This window comes from Kogia breviceps, chromosome 15 (assembly GCF_026419965.1).
Source record: "Kogia breviceps isolate mKogBre1 chromosome 15, mKogBre1 haplotype 1, whole genome shotgun sequence".
In the NCBI taxonomy this organism is placed as follows: Eukaryota; Metazoa; Chordata; class Mammalia; order Artiodactyla; family Physeteridae; genus Kogia; species Kogia breviceps.
Window position 1 is genome coordinate 46,743,864 of NC_081324.1, and position 14,176 is coordinate 46,758,039.

Below are 14,176 nucleotides of genomic sequence, written 5' to 3' on the forward strand. Positions count from 1 at the left end.
TAATTCCATTTGCAGCAACATAGATAGACCTAGAGATTACCATACTAAGTGAAGTAACTCGGAAAGAGAAAGACAATTGCCATATGATATCACTTATGTGTGGAATCTAAAATATGACACAAATGAACATATCTACGAAACAGAAACAGGCTCACAGACATGGAGAACAGATTGTGGTTGCCAACGGGGAGAGGGGGTGGGGGAGAGAAGGATTGGGAGTTTGGGATTAGCAGATGCAAACTGTTATATACAGGATGGATAAACAGCAGGGTCCTACTATATAGCACAAGCACTGTATTCAATATCCTGTGATAAACCACAATGGAAAAGAATATATATATGTATAACTTAGTCACTTTGTTGTACTAAAGAAATTAACACAACATTGTAAATCAACTATACTTCAATAAAATAAAAAAATTTAAAAAAAGAAATTCCATTGGTAGAACCGGCCCATGTGGAAAGTAAATGGATAACAATGGCAGTGAGAGGTAAGACTAAAAATTTACCCCATCTCTAAACAGAGCACCTTTTTTCCCCAGCCCTGTTGAGGGAACGGCATGGAGTGGACCTGGGCATGAATCAGGATTACGCTGTTTTGCCTAATTTCTCTTCATTGAAGAGCTAAGTACCATATTTCATGTAATCTAAGGAACTGTCAATTGAAAGCACACCATTAATTTAAATGCCATTAAGAAAGAAAAATTAAACTATCATAATCAAACCATGAAAAATACTCCCTTATCATCAATTATAAGGCCATCCTGAATTCAAAGATGCTAAAATGTGAACAAATGAGCATATTCCAATCAATGAAATATCACACAATCCAATTCTTAGCTAGGTCTTAACCTTAGCTAGTCTGCAAATCTATTCTGGGTTATGGAAAATCTGATTGTATGGCCATGCATAAACTAAGGATGGAAAAGTCTAACTGATAATCTACTTTAAAAGAATAATATAACTAGAAAGAAATAGCAAAGTGTCAGAGAAAAAGTATAGATTTTGTAATTAAAGGTACTTGGCTTTTAACTCCAATCCCACCCTGCATATATAAGATGAAAAATATTGTTTAATCTTTTAATCTTCCATTGTCTAATCTATAAAATAGATACCTACTGAGCCATCAGGGTTCTTGTGAGGGTTGAATAAAGCCATTTATGTGTAGGACCTACCACAATTTCTGGCCCAAGGAACTGTTCACTAACAGAAGCTCAGTAGAATATATGAGGATTGACAGGCTATTAAATTATGACATCAGGTGAGTTTTCAACATTAATATTAAAGGCACAAGGTTCTCTCCAATCCCAGATTAATTAATTGTCCCTTCCTTCCTCACAGATATCACCATATATTTCTCTAGTGACAATGTGCCACAGTATGGAACCAATGGAAATAAATATTGAACAAAATAATAAATAAATTTAACTTCTAGATGAACTGGTAAAAATGCATTGATGACACCACAAATGAATGCAAAAGTGGAGTGTATAGGATTTGACTTGAGTTCAAGATTCATGAGTAATACGTGGTGTCACGTTCAAGGGGAAAAGGACTATTGATGGCCACAAACTTTAATCTATTGGGTTTTTCTGAGGAATAATCTGTTGTAAAATGGGTTTTGTTTGTTTGCTTGTTTTAATTTGTTCTTCATGTCACAGTTATAATGATCTTTAGGCTTAGATTTTGTTTCTCACTAAGGATATAATAAATTAAGCTTTCTTATACTGTGGCTGATTACATTTGCCTACATTAAATTCACTCTGTCTCTGTTGTACTCCATTGTAGCTTAGAAATGCTCTGGTGGACTTAATCTTTGTTTTCTTTTTCCTCCAGTAATATGTGCTGTCATATTGACTTGTAGCCAATGTGAAAAATAAGAAAAGTTTAGAAAAATCAGATCAACAAAATCTGGGATGTCAAAAAATTAAACAAGCAAATTTCCCTGATTTTCTCAAGAAAATGTCTTTATGAAAATAAGGAGGGTCATTTTTTGGAGAACCCAGCCTTAAAAAACAAGAACCCTGACAATTTTAAAGAAATGCTTTATTTTCAATTATATCATTGGAACAAGGTTCAATTATTATATTTTATATCATTAAAATTAATAGCTAGCTGAAAACCTGAATACATATTTCAGTTTCTAGTATTCTTAGAATAAAACACACATTGCCATGGTTAGAAATCATAATAATAATTTCATTTATATAAAGCCAGGTCAATACCAGGCCTAATAGCTACCACAGGTACCTGTTTAAAGCAAACAATTAATTAAAACCAAATTAGTCTAAGCCAAACAAAATAGGTTACTTGTACTTATAGGTAATATGGTCTAAGAAACAATTCCATGTAACCACATCCACAGGCTTTGTAAGAAGTGTACTGAGTTAAAATTAAAGTAACTACAATCAGGCAAAAAAACCAGCTAAAGATTCTATTGCTTAGGATTTTTGTCATAATCATTAAATAATTGACATGTACACATAAAACTGATATAAAATCTCTATTAACACTGAATCTTGGATCAAATCAATGTTTTTGAAAGGAACAAAGAATTATTATAAAACCACAGGGAAAATTATTCCAGTCCAAGCCTTGCCCGGCCAAATTGCAGTGTATCTGAGCTCCATGCCCCCAGGTACATGAGGAAATAAAGATCAGTTATTGGGACATCTTAAACAGGAGATAACCTGAGTGTCTGAGAGAGGAGTCTCAGAGACTTTGAGGCAATCTAGGGTATAGTTCCTTACTTTATTAAAAAAAAAAATATATCTCCCCATTGATTGGGAATTATCAAGCAAGGCAGTTGTCTCTCTACTCCACTGGGAAGTAGCCATGAATTTTGGCTGAGAGTACAACTTGGAACAACCCGAAACTAGTCTTCACTAAATAGGATAATACATATCTCTTGCAACAGTCATACAGGATGGGTGGACATGTGGTCTAAGGTGATCCAATCGGTTATTTTCTTCTGTGGACACGAATAAGGAAACGTGAAGCCCTAGTTGGTGCTAGTAGTCTTTTCAATCATGCCAACTCATTGCAGAGGGGGGATCCAGAAGGGTCAGAGAGAAGCAAGACCTTGCCTGAATTCTCCTCCACACCCAAACATTTTAGTTACATGGCACAATACATCCCCTTTCGTATTTAAGCCACTTAGTTGCAACCGAAAGCATCCTAACTGAAGCAGCGGGGTGGGCTGACCCATTCATCCAGAACCTGGCTGAAATCGGTAGGTGTGTTTTCTATTTCCCAAGACAAGAGAGAAGAATTACTGACCCAGCACATGGTGTGTCCTGAGAGCAGTTCATCCTCTGATTTCTCATCCCACTGGGAAATGGGGATACATTGAGCTAACTATTTGCGTGTCCTCACAGCGTCTGTCACCTAAGCCGACAGTCTGCTTTAGGTCATCCCACAAAATTGTTACAGTGAAGCAAAGTTCCTTCCTATCTGAGCAGATCTAGATAGAGTCCCTTAAAGCAGCCCTGACTGTCAATTTGGAGGTGGCCTCCTCACCTACTCCTTGCACTTCTCTCCCCCACCAATGAACACCTTTGTGCCAAAAGGTGAGCATTCCAGAAAATAACTAAGAATAAATAGCTTCATTCCTTTTTGATCCCACTACAGAGAGTAAATAAAGCACCTGAGATTTTGTGCATTCAGTCACTCACCAGGTTTCAAAGAAAGTCTAGGCTTAACCAGATTTTCAAACAGTAAAGGATGAAGCCAGGAAGAGCAAAGAGAAGAAACACATGGAATTCTCCCTCCTTCAGGGCCCTGAAAGTGGCTGATGCCATCCCCAACCCTGGAATTCCAAACCAGTGGACAGAGGCTTTCTTCCATCCCTTCAATCTTGGCAGACAGGAAAGCTGTAAGAATCTTCTAATGGTCCCAGATAGAGTCACTAATTCCAAAAAGACAGTCGATAACCAAAAATGTGTGACTTTATCTTCAGGGAAATAATACACATGGATACATAAGCAGCTTCTCCTTTAAGCATCCAAAACTTTCCTTAGTCCTCCATGTATCTGTAAAACATTAAGAGAAAGGGATCCCTCTGTGCTAGCGCACAGGAGTACAACAGAATGTTAAACCAGAATTTTATTGTGACACCAAAATTAGCAGATATGAATGACGCCTCTACAACGAGGTGTCAGACAAAGATACATATTTTCAGTAAACATTTAAATAAATACTTGAAACTTGTAGTGTAATTCAAACTCAATAGAAGAGAGGGCATAAAAGGAGAGAGTTGTTGAAGTGTCATGAGTCCCATTTCTCCCCAGAGAGAGGTTGGCAGGGGTTGGGGTGGGGGAATTGACTGCTCATCTCAATCTTAGCAAAAGGGGCTTCAAACAAATCACTGGGAAATCCTGATATGTGTACCCTGCAATTGAGGGGCACGGTAAGCTGTGTCTGACTTTTGTGCCCACACAAAAATTTCTTCCTCAGTGGGAGAGTAGGATAGTTTCCTGCTACGTTGAGCAAATGAGATATATTTTCCTTGGGCAAAAAGCAGACCATATACACAGATGAGAGCACGGGGTAGGTCCTACTCAGCCCAGCAAAGAAGGGTCCCCTAAAGGATGAGCAGTCCTTAGGACAGAGAAGCTGAGCCAGATTCCTACCAACTGCGGAAAGAGTCAGAGAAGAGAGAATAAAGTAAGAATTTCCCAGCCACTCTTTGATCAACGCCCTGACTGATCAGAAACCAAGTCAGCAAAGTGGAAGAGGAGGATGTTGGAAAGAAAGAAAATGCTGACCATGTCTTCCTTCATCAACAGGGTACCAGCTGTTAACAGGTCCTCGCTGGGAGAAAGGGGACATTTTGAGTTTGAGAGTTTTGAATTTTATGTGTGGTATGAATTCTAATTTCAGACTTTAGTAATTAAGAGGAACTTGTGGATCTTTTTTTTTTTTTTTTTGAGCTTAAGATTGATTGTAAAAGTCATGGAAGTGACGAAGTTTTCAACTGGACTATTAAGGAGGTAAGAGTTTTTCTCACTGAACACAAGTTTAAAGGAGATGATGATGGAAGTCAATCTAAAAAGTTATTTAATAATTTTTAAACATTATTGAGTATTTTGAAATAATATTTATATGATAAGATCCTTAGGGAGGAGGAAAGATCTCTGTTAGACCATCTCAGCTCTACCAAGAGGTTGAGAGGTTGCAGAAGTAGAGGCCCTTTGGAGCAAAAGTTGTTCTTTATCTGATGGGTTAAAAGGCTGTCTATTTTGGAACAGCGACATTATTCTTACAGCCCACAGCAGAATTGGGGTCTGGGCAAGACACATAGAACTGTGAAAGCAAAAGCCAAAATAAACAGGCTTCATGTCTACTTAGGGAGACTTTGTTGAATACATGAACAATCTCCTAAATCTAGACTTAATACCTTTGAAATTTTGTTATAATCTAAATGTTTTCTTATATTAAGTTAATCAGATTTAGTTAACAATGCAACCTCATTAATATATAAAGAAATGCATGTTTGTTTACTACTACAAAAGTCTAGCATTGTCATCAATATACATTGTAACTTTATAGTTCACGTTTCCTCCAAAGAGCTCAAAGCAAAGTAATTATCTCAGGTGTTTCTGCAGAGTAGGCAGGAGAGCACCTTATAATGAAAATAAATAAGGCACACAGTTCTGAAATGATTTTCCCAACTTCACACAATGAACTGACTCGTGGCAGCTAAAATTAACTGCCTCTTTCTTGATTTCTACCCCAGTGTTGAAGAGCATTAGGATGTCTGTTTACCATTGTTTGTATAATCTTTAAAATGTACAGTCTGCATTCTTTTTTATTAATTCAACAAATATGTATTTGGTACCTACTCTGTCCAGGCACTGTGTTAGTTGATATCATACAGATTTAAAGATTATAAACTATAAAAACAGCCATACATATTAAGTACACTAGGGATTGTGACAATATCATTAAACGATTTAGTTTTGTTACTAATATAAATATTTCAATCTTACGTTTCCTAGGGATGGAAGAATGGAATGGGAGCCATGACCCATCTTGACTAATTCACTTTCAGGTTATATTCATCCAACATATACCCTATCTCACTGATATAAACAACAACAAAAATAAGATTTTACTTGGGGATGCTGAGGACTTATTCTGTTTTTATTCAAATATTTATTTCTTTATTCTGTTATATGGCTTTCATTTTTAAAGGATATAATTAAACTTTGAAAAAAACTGTAGCTGTATTACATTGTTCTTGCTTTTTGTTATTGTTTGCCATACATGAAACTGTTTTTTTTTTTTCTACATCACTGTAATCAGACAAGATGTGATTCTTTCTGTGTTTTTCTTCCCCCAATCACAAAATAATGTTCGCAAAAATCAACCTTAGAATTAATGCGTGTAGGCACCGATGGTTCTTGCTCTGTGTTAGTTGAACCATGAACATTTTAATCAATATCCATAGTGTAGCATGTAAGTAAAGACATAAATACATAAATATCTTTATCTCTTTGTGTACAAAGTCATAAAAAAATCAAATTCATAGACTGTGTCAGAAAGGCTCATTATGTTGTTTGTGCTGTGTGTGCAACCCAGCACTGCCCCTCCCATCTAGACCTCCCCCTATTTTCAGTGGCTAGAAGCCTGGCCATTAAGGAATTAATTTCTCAGAATCCCTTGCCAGTGGATTCCAGGTTGCATTTTACCAATAAGCAGCATTTGTGAGAGATCTGAAAGGTTCAAAAGAGAAAGCAGTATTCATATAATTACTCTATGTCAGTTATGAGTAGAAACTTGGTCTTCAGCAGATTTGGAGGTTTTGCAGTGACCTCCAGGTAATTCCTAGTGAATTGCGTACTTTGGTATTGTAGGAAACTGTGATCATTACTAATAGTTTTCCACGGCTTTTGAAATCCCCTACCCCTCTGTAAGGCAGTAGTAAACTGAGAGTTAAGAGAGATCTTCCATGACCTTGGGTTCCCCAGGCATTCTAGCAGTTAGGACAGTTTCTAATGCCCTCCACTAAATTCTCTCCTGCTTGAAATAATTCAAGGAGCTGTCCTTATTCAGGCTGAACTTTCTGAGAAAATATTTGGTTCTGAAGGTGGTCTCAAAAAATAGACTTTGAGGGCTTCCCTGGTGGCACAGTGGTTAACAATCCGTCTGCCAATGTAGGGGACACGGGTTCATGCCCCGGTCCGGGAAGATCCCACATACCGTGGAGCAACTAAGCCCGTGTGCCACAAACACTGAGCCTGTGAGCCACAACTACTGAGCCCACGCACCACAACTACTGAAGCCCCCGCGCCTAGAGCCCGTGCTCTGCAACAAGAAGCCACCGCAATGAGAAGCCCGCACATCACAATGAAGAGCAGCCCCCACTCGCCGCAACTAGAGAAAGTCCGTGCGCAGCAACGAAGACCCAACACAGCCAAAAATAAATAAATAAACTAATTTATTTTAAAAAAATAGACTTTGAAAATGAGAAGTGCCTGGTTAAGTTAGGAGATAAAATAACCTCATTGCCATGATCCGTTATAGTCAAAGATTTTAAAATAATCGTTAACACATCACTGTAGTTGCCTGAAATGAAGTGCCTACTGAAGACGAGGACTTGGGATGCAAAGTGGTCACTATAATAAAGCATTCTGTTGCAGTTGATGATCAGAAGGACTATGGAGCAACCTATCTACTTCTGACTGCAATACTTCTTTATTTTTTACAATTTATTTTATTGAAGTATAGCTGATTTACAATGTTGTGTTAATATCTGCTGTACAGCAAAGTGATTCCATTATATATATATATATATATATACTTTTTTTCATATTCCTTTCCATTATCGTTTATCACAGGATATTGAATATAGTTCCCAGTAGTAGGACCTTATCGTTTATCCATTCTATATATAATAATCTGCCTCTGCTAATCCCAAAGTCTCAATCCTTCCCTCCACTACCCACTCCCTTGGCAATCGCAAGTCTGTTCTCTATGTCTGGGAGTCTGTTTCTGTTTCGTAGATAAGTTCATTTGTGTCATATTTTAGATTCAACATATAAACAATATCATATGATATTTGCCTTTCTCTTTCTGACTTACTTCATTTAGTATGATCATCTCTAGGTCCATCCACGTTGCTGCAGATGACATTATTTCATTCTATTTATGGCTGAGTAATATTCCATTGTGTATCTTCTTTATCCATTCATCTGTCGATGGACATGGCAATACGTCTTCCTACAAAGAGAAATTGACAAGCTCAGGGTTTTACATTTTTAGCTTAAAGCATGATCAGAAAACAAAAGAGCTTCCTAAAGTTTGTCTTGTCCTTGTAGCCAAATGCATGACTAATGTATTTGGAAGACTAGGCTCATAGCCCTATGATGCATATGGAAGAATTACAAAGCACATTGAACTCACAGCCTTGCTTGGTATCTTATGTGAAAGTTAGGGTACATATTGGGGAAAAGTGGAGATTTGGGGTGCATTCTGATGGATTTGAGCCTCCAAATTCCACTGAACCACCTTGAAAGTAGAAGGAGCCCTCATCCCCATCTGAAGAACCTACAGGGCTGCATTTGAGGCAGTTACTGGCTTGGTTTAAAAGTTTGTTTTTTGCATAAGCTGGCTCTTGTAGCACTTAGTTGTCTTTAACTTCATTCGAAATGATTTTGTTAGATTGTATTGTGACAGCTGTAGTATCAGTGTGCATTTTAAAAACATTTATCAAAACTGGTGAATTTTTGTGTAGCCATTTTAATATTGAAGATGGAAGAAAACAAGCAACATTTTCAGCTTTATTATTATATTATATTTATTATTTATATTATATAAGCATATTTATATGCTTTATTATTTCAAGAAAGGTAAAAATGCAACTGAAACGTAGAAAAGGATTTGTGCAGTGTATGGAGAAGGTTCTGTGACTGAACATATCAAAAGTGGTTTGCAAAGTTTCATGCCGGAGGTGTCTTGCTGGACGAATGCTCCATGGTCAGGTAGACGAGTTGAAGTTGACAGTGATCAAATTGAGACGTTAATCGAGAACAGTCAATGTTATACCACGCGGGAGATAGCCAAAATACTCAGAATATCTAAATCAAGTGTTGAAAATCATCTGCACCACCTTGGTCATGTTAATCACTTTGATGTTTGGATTCCACAAAAGTTAAGCAAAAAAAACCTTCTTGACCGTATTTCCGCACGCGATTCTCTACTGAAACATAATTAAAAAGTTCCGTTTTTAAAACAAATTGTGACGGGCGATGAAAAGTGGACACTGTACAATAATGTGGAACAGAAGAGATCGTGGGGCAAGTGAAATGAACCACCACCAACCACACCACAGGCCGGTCTTCATCCAAAGAAGGTGATGTTGTGTATATGGTGGGATTGGAAGGGAGTCCTCTATTATGAGCTCCTTCCGGAAAACCAAAAGATTAATTCCAACAAGTACTGCTCCCAATTAAACCAACTGAAAGCAGCACTCGAAGAAAAACATCCGGAATTAGTCAACAGAAAACACATAATCTTCCATCAGGATAATGCAAGATCGCATGTTTCTTTGACGACCAGGCAAAAACTGTTACAGCTTGGCTGGGAAGTTGTGATTCATCTGCCGTATTCGCCAGACATTTCACCTTCAGATTTCCATTTATTTCGGTCTTTACAAAATTCTCTTAATGGAACAAATTGCAATTCCCTGGAAGACTGTAAAATTCACCTGGAACAGTTCTTTACTCAAAAAGATTAAAAGTTTTGGGAAGATGAAATTATGAAGTTGCCGGAAAAATGGCAGAAGATAGTGGAACAAAACGGTAAATACATTGTTCAATAAAGTTCTTGGTGAAAATGAAAAACGTGTCTTTTATTTTTACTTAAAAACCGAAGGGGGCTTCCCTGGTGGCGCGGTGGTTGAGATTCCACCTGCCGATGCAGGGGACGCGGGTTCGTGCCCCGGTCCGGGAAGATCCCACATGCCGCGGAGCGGCTGGGCCCGTGAGCCATGGCCGCTGAGCCTGCGCGTCCAGAGCCTGCGCTCCGCAACGGGAGAAGCCACAACAGTGAGAGGCCTGCGTACCTCAAAAAGAAAAAAAAAAAAAAAAAAAAATCCGAAGGAATTTTTTGGCCCACCCAATATTTTGCTTGGAGTTGCTGATTCTCCACAAGATGTGTCTCATTACCTTGCATTGCTTCCAGACCCATCACTACAATGAGATCACAGGAGAATTGGAACAAAGTCTGACTTGGGAGGGGGGTAGCTTATCCATAAAAAGAACTGGAAGATTTTGCTAATTTACATTGGTGGAAAGCTGGGGAGAAATGCTACAAATGGATTCTGAGGGTCCTAGTACAGGGAGACAGAAACAATTGAATTAAGTCACATTTATTAACATAATTACATTTTCGTAGATATAATAATAGATTAAAGATGTTTGTTTGATGTTTGGATGCACAATTGTGGCTCATCAGATTACTTGGTCAGTAGACTGAAACCTGGCTCCGTGGTGGCCAAGGCTAAATGAAATTGAGGTGCAAGGATTCCCAGGGTATAACATAGATGAAGTTATACAGAGAAAGATAGAAATGTTAGTGCTGATTCATCAAGTATGACCTGCTACTCACCCCGTCACTGTGCTACTTAGATGAATTCTAAGGACATTCCTCCATCAGAGCACGAAGAAACATCAAATGAGGCCATGCATGACTATAGGGAGGAACTCCATTCAAATGGGCTTCCTAAATTCAGTGCAGGATAATGGGATTCCAGAGAGAGGCAGAATCCGAGAGGCTGTGCTGAGGCTTGAAAGCCAGAGACAAGTGGACATGATTCACAAGTGGGCAGCAGGCTAAACAGTGATCAAAATGCCATGAGCTTCCCTGGTGGTGCAGTGGTTGAGAATCCACCTGCCGATGCAGGGGACACGGGTTCGTGCCCCGGTCTGAGAAGATCCCACATGCCGCGGAGCGGCTGGGCCCATGAGCCACGGCCACTGAGCCTGTGCGTCCGGAGTCTGTGCTCCACAATGGGAGAGGTCACAACAGTGAGAGGCCCACGTACCACAAAACAAAAAATTAAAAAAATAAAGCCTTAAGCCACAGGAATCACAGGTGGAGGCAAATATTGTGTTGGCCAAAAAGTACGTACGTTTTCCGTAACATCTTACAGAAAAACCCGAATGAACTTTTGGGCCAATTCAATAGATCTTAGTGTCCCCTGGACTGAAATAGAACTACTTGATTTTTATGATTTAAAACATTCTAGATCTCATTTTCAGGTTTTTGGCACAACAGAGAGTCATGGCCTCTCCCTCAATTTCTAAACTCAGAGTCCCTGAAATGAAAAGTACGCCAGGTTCTTTTGAAAAAGTACCCTGTGTTTTTGCCAAAATAATAAACTGTAAACTTTCCTAGAGATTCCTCAGAGGAACCAATAGTCATCAACCAGAGTGACTGTGCATTATATAAAATGAGGTAATTGCCTCACTTTTTGAATGCATGACAAAGATATGCTCTGCCAATGCCAGAACATCCACATTGGTTCTTTGAGGCATGGGATATTAGGAAGGAATGATTATTAGCCCCTGGAACTGCTTACCCCTTCCAAATTGTCAACTAAATTGAAGGATGGCACAGATCCACGCCATCAAAACAAGACTAGAACAATACAGATGTAGGATTCCTATCATATTTATATTTAATGGATCTATTTGACCAGGGCTGGAAATAGATGGCCTTAGGGAAAGCCAGTGGATTATCGCAAACATAATCAGGAAGTAACTCCAATTGCAGCTGCTTTTCCATATATAGTGTCTTTTTTGGAGTAAATCAACACATCACTGAGCTCTGGTATGAGGCTATTGATCAGGCAAATGCTTTTTCAACATGTTATCAGGGGAAAAAAAAAAAAAAGCACAGCAAAGAGATTTGATTTCCCCTAATAGGGCAGCAGTATATCTTCAGTCTACTTGGACTCAGGACTAGGCCAACCATCTGCCCTCTGTCATAATCTAACCCACAGAGCTTAATCAGTCTGCTGTTGTATAGGACACTTCGTTGATCCACTACATTGATGTGATGGGTTGCATTTTCCAAGACGGAAAGAAGGTCTCTGTAGGCTTCTCTTAACCTCTGATGAATCCAATCCAAGATACTTCGCTCTTCTGTTTGAGCAAACACTGTCCTGGGACACTTTTGGTTATGAAGTTACTAAAATGACCAGAGGAAGCTAAATGACCTTGTTTTATCTTTTAACATTGATTTTCCATTTTCTTTTGGTAGCTCAAGAGAGAAAAGTTTTACAGGAGCCCTTGGACATGAGGGAAAGAGAAGATGAAGAAGGACTTCTACAGACAGTGAGAGCACGAGTCAACCACATAGCATAAGGTGAGGGTCTTCATAAAGGGAATCCCTGTGGCTTAGAAATCATGATACCTGATACTGATATGCAGGGGTTAGCTGTTACTGTCCCCTGGTGCAACTGTCATCCTTTAACCTCCTACATTCGGGAAAATCTAAATACATTGTAGAAATCACCATGGGACACTCCTCTGTTTTTTTTCAGTGCTGTATCCAAGGACAAGAACATCACCTGGCATGTAGTAGTTGCTCAGTTAAAAAGAAAAAAAAGTATAAATGACTGGATTAGTGGTGCTTTTGGAAATGTCTACATGATGTTTTGTCTGTGTTTGGGATAAAACTTGAGAAGTGAAGACTGCTCAGTATACAGATAAAACAAAACAACTATAGGTGACAACAAAACAGCGATACAGAGATCAGAGTAGGTGGTATAGACAACACCATGTATTCAGGCACATATACCCTACACCTATTGAAGAATCCTTAGAGATACTGGGGAAGGCACTGGTTTTCCATCGATGACTTGAAATGGAAGCTCACGTGATTGTATGAAAGTATCAAAGAGAAAGTTGACTTCCAGAGGCTGAGGGTCTGGGGGATATTAGGTAACACAGAATAGATTCATTTCAGCTAAATCTCACAAATGCGCACTCAGCTTGGTGAGCTCTAAATCACTGACACAGCTCTTGTCTGAAAAGGGAAAATGCAAAGAAGCAAAGGTGTACGGTCAGACTGTAAACTAAACCAGTGTGCAATTGAAGAGACAAGTCCTACCAGCTGGCTGAACTCCGTTTCACTGCCATCTGACCAGCTCTTACATGTTCCTCTGGACCCTTGAAAGGAGAGGATCCCCCTCCACTGGAGGCTGAACCAAACAAGTCACTAATGGGGCACTAAGTCTGTGCGAGCAGGGGCCCAGATGGAGGACGGTGACTGTGTTCCTGAGCACACAGATGTTCTGCCCAGAACATCTGTGTGCTCTTGTATTCTTGTAGCTCTTGTGTTCTTGTAGCTCTCGGAGGGGCTGTCCTCTCAGACGTAGCTCCTATTTTCTCTGTTCTCTGACAAGGCCCAGAGGATAAGTAGCAGAACAGTGGTAGGTGGTACCGGGGCTACGGAAACATCTGACTTCTAGGTGGGTTAAAAAACCAAATGTCGTCTAAAAAAGCTTCACTCTAACCAAGGACCCAAACATCCTTTCTGAATGTTTCCTCTCCAGGAGTCTTGAATTTGTATTTAAATCTCAGTCCAAAGTTTGTACTAAATGCTAGGAGACTGGGCACTAATTTTCACGGTAGCGAAATTTAGGTGTGCAAATGGTAAATTTCTTTACTTCTCTACGTCTGCAATGAATTTAGCACCCAAGCCCTGATTTCTGCTAATGACTGTGAATTTTATGTGGAAATCAAGGCACACTCAGATTTGTGATTACTTTGTCTTTTGGGTGTAAACTCATGCTCTTTTGGGTAATTTCTCAGGCTATCAGAATGTGTCCCCTTCTCTTTCTCTTACACATCTCTCCAGGGGCCATCTAAATTTTGAGTGTGCATGTGTGTGTTCAGGGGTGTATATACCATCTTAAGTTTGAGGGAAAGACATTTGATCTAGAATAGTGTTTTTCAAAGTGAGGTTCTCAACCAGCAACATCAGTGCCACCCAGGGACTTGTTAGAAATGCCAATCGTTGGGGTCCATCCCACACGGACCTACTGAATCAGAAACTCTAGATGAGGGACCCAGGAATCTGCCTTCTAACAGACCTCCAGGTGATTCTGATATGTACTCACCTTTGGGAAGCACTGGTCCAAATTCATCAGCAGCCATCCACCTTG

General features: G+C 39.2%; 1 long non-coding RNA gene across 2 annotated transcripts in view; it reads right to left on the reverse strand.

Annotated features, from left to right (window-relative positions):
- Positions 1–2,035: 2,035 nt before the first annotated feature.
- Positions 2,036–14,176, reverse strand: part of LOC136792646 (uncharacterized) — a 33,993-nt gene continuing 21,852 nt past the window's right edge. Inside the window, exons 3-4 of one of the 2 annotated variants that reach the window (XR_010836732.1) lie at positions 8,086–8,223; positions 2,036–4,065 (exon numbers count right to left, since the gene is read on the reverse strand). This is a non-coding gene — a long non-coding RNA (uncharacterized lncRNA). The remainder of the gene's footprint in view (positions 4,066–8,085; positions 8,224–14,176) is intronic. The other variant, XR_010836733.1, reaches the window with a different exon arrangement.